Source organism: Arachis ipaensis, chromosome B8, assembly GCF_059453495.1.
Source record: "Arachis ipaensis isolate K30076 ecotype BB chromosome B8, ASM5945349v1, whole genome shotgun sequence".
In the NCBI taxonomy this organism is placed as follows: Eukaryota; Viridiplantae; Streptophyta; class Magnoliopsida; order Fabales; family Fabaceae; genus Arachis; species Arachis ipaensis.
Genome location: NC_142443.1, coordinates 11,959,013 through 11,967,413, shown reverse-complemented (window position 1 = coordinate 11,967,413; position 8,401 = coordinate 11,959,013). Strand labels below are relative to the sequence as shown.

The window sequence follows — 8,401 nt, the reverse complement described above, 5'->3', positions numbered from 1 at the left end:
AAGCTTAGAGCTGATGTTCAAACCTTCAGGCAGAAAGAAGGTGAATCCCTCTATGAAGCTTGGGAAAGATACAAACAGTTGACCAAAAAGTGTCCTTCTGACATGCTTTCAGAATGGACCATCCTGGATATATTCTATGATGGTTTATCTGAGCTATCAAAGATGTCACTGGACACTTCTGCAGGTGGATCCATTCACCTAAAGAAAACGCCTGCAGAAGCTCAAGAACTCATTGACATGGTTGCTAATAACCAGTTCATGTACACTTCTGAAAGGAATCCTGTGAGTAATGGGACGCCTATGAAGAAGGGAGTTCTTGAGGTTGATACTCTGAATGCCATATTGGCTCAGAACAAAATATTGACTCAGCAAGTCAATATGATCTCTCAGAGTCTGAATGGAATGCAAGCTGCATCCAACAGTACTCAAGAGGCATCTTCTGAAGAAGAAGCCTATGATCCTGAGAACCCTGCAATAGCAGAGGTAAATTACTTAGGTGAACCTTATGGAAACACCTATAACTCAACATGGAGAAATCATCCAAATTTCTCATGGAAGGATCAAAAGCCTCAACAAGGCTTTAATAATGGTGGAAGAAACAGGTTTAGCAATAGCAAGCCTTTTCCATCATCAACTCAGCAACAGATAGAGAACTCTGAACAAAATACTTCTAATTTAGCAAACTTAGTCTCTGATCTGTCCAAGGCCACTGTAAGTTTCATGAATGAAACAAGGTCTTCCATTAGAAATTTGGAAGCACAAGTGGGCCAGCTGAGTAAAAGGATCACTGAAATCCCTCCTAGTACTCTCCCAAGCAATACAGAAGAGAATCCAAAAGGAGAGTGCAAGGCCATTGACATAAGCGCCATGGCCGAACCTGTAAGGAGAGGAGAGGACGTGAATCCCAAGGAGGAAGACCTCCTAGGACGTCCAGTGATCAATAAGGAGCTTCCTTCTGGGGAACCAAAGGACTCTGAGGCTCATCTAGAGACCATAGAGCTTCCATTGAACCTCCTTATGCCCTTCATGAGCTCTGATGAGTATTCCTCTTCCGAAGAGAATGAGGATGTTACTGAAGAGCAAACTGCCAAGTTTCTTTGTGCAATCATGAAGCTAAATGCCAAATTATTTGGCATTGATACTTGGGAAGTTGAACCTCCCTTGTTCATCAATGAACTAAGTGATCTGGATCAACTGACATTGCCTCAGAAGAGACAGGATCCTGGAAAGTTCATAATACCCTGTACCATAGGCACCATGATCTTTAAGGCTCTGTGTGACCTTGGTTCAGGAATAAACCTCATGCCCCTCTCTGTAATAGAGAAACTGGGAATCTATGGGGTGCAAGCTGCTAAAATCTCATTAGAGATGGCAAACAGCTCAAGAAAACAGGCTTATGGACAAGTAGAGGACGTGTTAGTAAAGGTTGAAGGCCTTTACATCCCTGCTGATTTCATAGTCCTGGATACTGGAAAGGAAGAGGATGAATCCATCATCCTAGGAAGACCTTTCCTGGCCACAGCAAGAGCTGTGATTGATGTTGACAGAGGTGAAATATTCCTTCAATGGAATGAGAACTCCCTTGTGTTTAAAACTCAAGGATCTCCCTCTGCAACCATGGAGAGGAAGCAGAAAAAGCTTCTCTCCAAGCAGAGTCAACCAGAGCCCCCACAGTCAAACTCTAAGTTTGGTGTTGGGAGGCCACAACCAAACTCTAAGTTTGGTGTTGAACTCCCATATCCAAACTCTAAGTTTGGTGTTGGAGAGTCTCAACAAAGCTCTGCACATCTGTGGGGCTCCATGAGAGCCCACTGTCAAGCTATTGACATTAAAGAAGCGCTTGTTGGGAGGCAACCCAATGTTTATCTAATTCTTATTTTTATTGTTTTTCATGTTTTCTTAGGTTCATGATCATGTGGAGTCACAAAATAAATATAAAAATTGAAAACGGAATCAAAAACAGCAGAAGAAAAATCACACCCTGGAGGAGCATCTGCCTGGCGTTCAAACGCCAGAACAGAGCATAGTTCTGGCGCTGAACGCCCAGAATGGGAGCATCCTGGCGCTGAACGCCCAGAACAAGCATGGTTCTGGCGTTCAACGCCAGAAATGGCAGCAAATGGGCGTTGAACGCCCAAAATGGGCACCAACCTGGCGCTGAACGCCCAGAGTTGTGTGCAAGGGCATTTTGCATGCCTAAATTGGTGCAGGGATGTAAATGCCTTGACACCTCAAGATCTGTGGACCTCACAGGATCACCTCAGGATCTGTGGACCCCACAGGATCCCCACCTACCTCCACTCACTCTCTTCTCTCTTCTCAATCATCCTCTATTCCCAATAAACACTCTTCCCTATTAACCCTTTACCACTCACATCCAAACACCCACTTTCCTTCAAAATTCAACATCTCTTCCCCACCCAATCCCACCCATATGGCCGAATACACATCTCCCTCCATCTCCTCCATATCTTCTTCTTATTCTTCTATTCTTTCTTCTTTTGCTCGAGGGCGAGCAACATTCTAAGTTTGGTGTGGTAAAAGCATAGCTTTTTTGTTTTTTCCATAACCATTGATGGCACCTAAGGCCAGAGAAACCTCTAGAAAGAGGAAAGGGAAGACAAAAGCTTCCATCAAGGGTCTATAGCTCAGTGGTAGAACATTTAACTACAAATCAAGAGATCCCTGAGATACCTCAGGGGATACATTTTCTTCCACACAATTATTGGAAGCAACTAAGGGTGGAACATCAAGAGCACTCCATCATCCTTCATGAAATCAGAGAAGATCTAAAAGCAATGAAGGAGGAGCAACAAAAGGCAAGGAAAAGACATAGAAGAGCTCAAGAACATCATTGAAACGCCATCATCACTAAGGTGGATTCATTCCTTGCTCTTATTTCTTCTGTTTTTTGTTTTTATATGTTATGTGCTTATATATGTTTGTGTCTTTATTACATGATCATTAGTAGTTAGTAACTTTGTCTTAAAGATATGAATGTCCTATGAATCCATCACCTCTCTTAAATGAAAAATGTTTTAATTCAAAAGAACAAGAAGTACATGAGTTTCGAATTTATCCTTGAACTTAGTTTAATTATATTGATGTGGTGACAATGCTTCTTGTTTTCTGAATGTATGCGTGAACAGTGCATAGGTCTTTTGAAGTTGTTGTTTAAGAATGTTAAATATGTTGGCTCTTGAAAGAATGATGACTAGGAGACATGTTATTTGATAATCTGAAAAATCATAAAAATGATTCTTGAAGCAAGAAAAAGCAGCAAAGAACAAAGCTTGCAGAAAAAAAAGGGGCGAAAAAAAAATAGAAAGAAAAAGAAAAAGCAAGCAGAAAAAGCCAAAGCTCTTAAAACCAAGAGGCAAGAGCAAAAAGCCAATAACCCTTAAAACCAAAAGGCAAGGGCAAAAAAAAAAAAAAGGATCCCAAGGCTTTGAGCATCAGTGGATAGGAGGGCCTAAAGGAATAAACTCCTGGTCTAAGCGGCTAAACCAAGCTGTCCCTAACCATGTGCTTGTGGCGTGTAGGTGTCAAGTGAAAACTTGAGACTGAGCGGTTAAAGTCAAGGTCCAAAAGCAAAAAAAAGAGTGTGCTTAAGAACCCTGGACACCTCTAATTGGGGACTTTAGCAAAGCTGAGTCACAATCTGAAAAGGTTCACCCAATTATGTGTCTGTGGCATTTATGTATCCGGTGGTAATACTGGAAAACAAAGTGCTTAGGGCCACGGCCAAGACTCATAAAGAAGCTGTGTTCAAGAATCATCATACTGAACTAGGAGAGCCAATAGCACTATTCGAAATCTGAAGTTCCTATAGATGCCAATCATTCTGAACCTCAATGGATAAAGTGAGATGCCAAAACTATTCAAGAGGCAAAAAGCTATAAGTCCCGCTCATATGATTGAAGCTCTGTTTCATTGATAGTTTGGAATTTATAGTATATTCTATTCTTTTTATCCTATTTTGATTTTTAGTTGCTTGGGGACAAGCAACAATTTAAGTTTGGTGTTGTGATGAGCGGATAATTTATACGCTTTTTGGCATTGTTTTTAGTATGTTTTCAGTAGAATTTAGTTACTTCTAGGGATGTTTTCATTAATTTTTATGTTAAATTCACATTTCTGGACTTTACTATGAGTTTGTGTGTTTTTCTGTAATTTCAGGTATTTTCTGGCTGAAATTGAGGGACTTGAGCAAAAATCAGATTCAGAGGTTGAAAAAGGACTGCTGATGCTGTTGGATTCTGACCTCCCTGCACTCAAAGTGGATTTTCTGGAGCTACAAAACTCAAAATGGCGCGCTTCCAATTGTGTTGGAAAGTAGACATCCAGGGCTTTCCAGCAATATATAATAGTCCATACTTTGGCCAAGAATAGACGACGTAAACTGGCGTTCAACGCCAGCCTTCTGCCCAAATCTGGCGTCCAGCGCCAGAAAAGGATCCAAAACCAGAGTTGAACGCCCAAACTGGCACAGAAACTGGCGTTCAACTCCACAAATGGCCTCTGCACGTGCAACACTTAAGCTCAGCCCAAACACACACCAAGTGGGCCCCAGAAGTGGATTTATACATCAAATACTTACTCAAGTAAACCCTAGTAGCTAGTTTATTATAAATAGGACCTCTTACTATTGTATTAGACATCTTTGGACGCCTGGTTCTTAGATCATAGGGGGCTGGCCATCTCGGCCATGCCTGGACCTTCACTTATGTATTTTCATACGGTAGAGTTTCTACACTCCATAGATTAAGGTGTGGAGCTCTGCTGTTCCTCAAAGATTAATGCAAAGTACTACTGTTTTCTATTCAATTCTTCTTATTTCGCTTCTAAGATATCCATTCGCACTTCAACCTGAATGTGATGAACGTGACAATCATCATCATTCCGTATGAACGCGTGCCTGACAACCACTTCCGTTCTACCTTCGACTGAATGAGTATCTCTTAGATCTCCTAACTGGAATCTTCGTGGCGTAAGCTAGAATGATGGCGACATTCAAGAGAATCCGGAAGGTCTAAACCTTGTTTGTGGTATTCTGAGTAGGATTCAATGATTGAATGACTGTGACGAGCTTCAAACTCGCGATTGTTGGGCGTTAGTGACAGACGCAAAAGGAGGGTGAATCCTATTCCAGCATGATCGAGAACTGACAGATGAATAGCCGTGCCGTGACAGGGTGCGTGAGCATATGATTCACTGAGAGGAGGGGATGTAGCCACTGACAACGGTGATGCCCTTGCATACAGCCAGCCATGGAAAGGAGTAAGACTGATTGGATGAAGATAGCAGGAAAGCAGAGGTTCAGAGGAACGAAAAGTATCTCCATTCGCTTATCTGAAATTCCTGCCAATGAATTACATAAGTATCTCTATCCTTACTTTATGTTTTATTCACATGATATATTGTAACCCATATGAGTCAACTTAACTGAGATTTGCAAGGTGACCATAGCTTGCTTCATACCAACAATCTCCGTGGGATTCGACCCTTACTCACGTAAGGTATTACTTGGACGACCCAGTGCACTTGCTGGTTAGTTGTATCGAAGTTATGACAAATTATGAATTAAGATCAGAGCACCAAGCTTTGGAGCCATTACCAGGATTTGTTCGAGCCTGGAGATCACAATTTCGTGCACCACCGACCTGATGTGGAACTAACGTGATGTTTCAGAACCAACGTGTTTTAAAAATTCTCAACAGTCACGTCTAATCAAACGTCACGTCCGTTAGGGATTTGTGTATTCATACGCGGGGTCAGTTACATTGGAAACGGTGCCTATCTTTAAATGACGGCTTCCGCTTTTACCATTATGCCCTCAACGTCTTTATAAATACTTTTCTCTCTCTTTCCTTGTTTCGTTTCTAAAAACTTTCACACTTCTTCTCATCTGCTTGTAAGGAGCTTTTGTTCGAAGGAATTCATCTTTCTCTGCCCCTATCTTTTTCCAAGCAAAGGTTAGTTTTCTTCTACTCTCTTTTTACGAAATGCTTTTACTTGCATGTCTTTATTTTAGAAAGGAGGGTTGGTTTGTAGACTTCTATTTGATTTCCAGGCCTCTTAGAGACCCTGTTTTTGATTTTTTCCTTTTTTCCTTTGTAGGTTTCACCAATCCTTTTTAGGAAAAGAAAATGTCTTCCATAGAAATTCTGGCTTAATGGGTGGATGTTACGGTTCTAGGGGAAGAATCTTTCGTTGACACCGACTTTATCATCAACCTTCGCAATCACCATAGGCTCTGTACCTCTGATGAGGATGAGCCAAAGTATGAATTGCTTGCCCTGAGTCCGGAAGACCGGGTTTGTTTCGGGAGGGCTTCTGAGGCAGCCCCTCATTTCTTCTATATGTATGATAGCATGATCACTCGCCTGGGCATTTTTCTCCCTTTTTCTGATTTCGAAATCGTTGTTTTACGTCACTGCCGTGTTGCTCCTACCCAGCTTCACCCCAATTCCTGGGGTTTTCTAAAAATTTACCAGTTTATCAGCCATGCCTTAGACTTTCTGACTTCTTTGAGGATTTTCTTTTTCCTTTTCCACATGACCAAGCCCTTTAGTGGGCAAAACAACAAGCAGCAGTGGGTGTCTTTCCGAGCTATACAAGGTCGGAGAGTCTTCACGCTTTTTGATGAATCCTTTCATGACTTCAAAAATTACTTTTTCAAAGTTCAAGCCGTAGAGGGTCACCACCCCTTTTTCCTGGATGAGAATCTTTCCCCTCGCTTCCCTCTGTATTGGTTGGAGGCCTCCCCCTGTGAAAAATATGGTTTGGAAGATTTGGATGAGGTAGAGGCGGCCATTGTGGGGTTCCTCCGAGAAGTATGGGGGAAGGCCCCTTATCTGGATACCAAAAAATTTCTCCAGGGGTCGCCGACCTTCGTCCAGACACAATTAGGTAGCTTTTTATGTGTGTATATTTCTGATTTGCTTCTTCCGACTTGTTTTGCTGACTTTTAGTACCTGATTGCTTTTTACAGAGATGGACAAGAAGAATTCCAGGGAGTCCTTCCAGAGAGTTCAGGAGGCCAGAGCAAGATCCCGTGCCAGGGTTGGTGGCGCCAGGGTAACTAACGCTCCTCTTCCTTCTCCTCCCCCTTCCTCACAATTTGGGGACCTCGAACCGACCTATTGTCATTTCTTCTTCAACCTCTTCTCAGCCGTCCCCTCCTCCCCGATCCTCCCCTGAGCCGGAAAAGAAGAAGCGCAAGACCTTGGAGTCTAGCTCTTCTTTTGAAGGTGAGGTCAAGGTGGATGCACCTCAGTTCGTCCGAAAGTACATCTATCCTCATACCCGTGTAGGTATGGATGATGTTTCAATTCGGAACCACCTTACTATTCTGGCTCAGGAGAATGTCAGGGCGGCGGCGGTATGTACGAAGTTCCTTGATGTTTTTGAGAAGACTCCTCTTAGCTCTCTGGGTTCATCCTCGAGGGTTGAAGAGTTGGAGGGGAGGCTTTTCATATATCAGGAGCATGAGAGGGCGCTAAAGGAGGAGGTCGCCAAATTGAAGGAGGAAAGGGATGGCCTTCAGGAGAGTGAGCAGAAGTTGCAGGCTCGGTGCAACATGGAGGAGGGCCTGAGGCTGAAGGTGCAGGAGAGTTATGCGAGCTTGTTTGAGGACCTCGTGGTGGTGAAGAAAGATTTGCTGAAAGCTCGGAGTGACTATACCGAGTTGGAGGACTCTATTGCTGACGGGACCGAGGAAGCATGGAGGATCTTTAAGGAACAAGTCGGAGTTCTTGCCCCCGACTTGGATCTCTCCCCTTTAGATCCTGACAAGGTCATTATTGATGGGGCCATAGTCTCTCCTCCCTCTCCCTAGTATGTCACCGAGTCAGATTTGAAGACTCGGGGGCAGAGGATAGTGGAGTCTCCTCCCTGACCTAAGGATGCTCCGAGTTCCTCAAAGGCTCCGGTAACCTCCGTACCTACTCCTATGGACACTTTCCTCTCTGGTCCTGATGGCACTCTTCCTGACTCTGGTGGTGCTCCGACTACTTCTCTTGGCTCTGGTGGTGATGAACTTTGATAAAATTGATTGTGGCTATATGGGGGCCCGGCCTGTGGGCCCCCTCTTTTTTAAACTTATTTGTTTTTATGTGGTGGTGGTCTGCTGACATTTCTTGGCCTTTTAAGGCCGTAAACAAAATATTGTAGAAATACCCTTTTTTGGATAAGGGTTTAAGTTACCTTTCTTTGTCCTTTTGCATGATTTTCTGGTTTTAGGTTTTTTTTTTTGAAAAACCCTTTTGATCCTTATTTAAAAACCCTTTTTCTTGGCTTGACTGTCCTTTCTTTTAAGTTTCTTTTTCCTTCAAGAACTTAGGACAGTCTTTGGCTTTGGCGCTTTTAATAGGTTTTTCGATCTCTTTTTGATATTCCT

At 42.9% G+C, this 8,401-nt stretch overlaps 1 non-coding gene across 1 annotated transcript; it reads right to left on the bottom strand.

Moving 5' to 3' along the window:
- On the bottom strand, nucleotides 1-108 carry LOC148547224 (small nucleolar RNA R71). The gene has a single exon (XR_015897989.1). It is a non-coding gene; the product is annotated as a small nucleolar RNA R71 (small nucleolar RNA).
- Nucleotides 109-8,401: the final 8,293 nt, after the last annotated feature.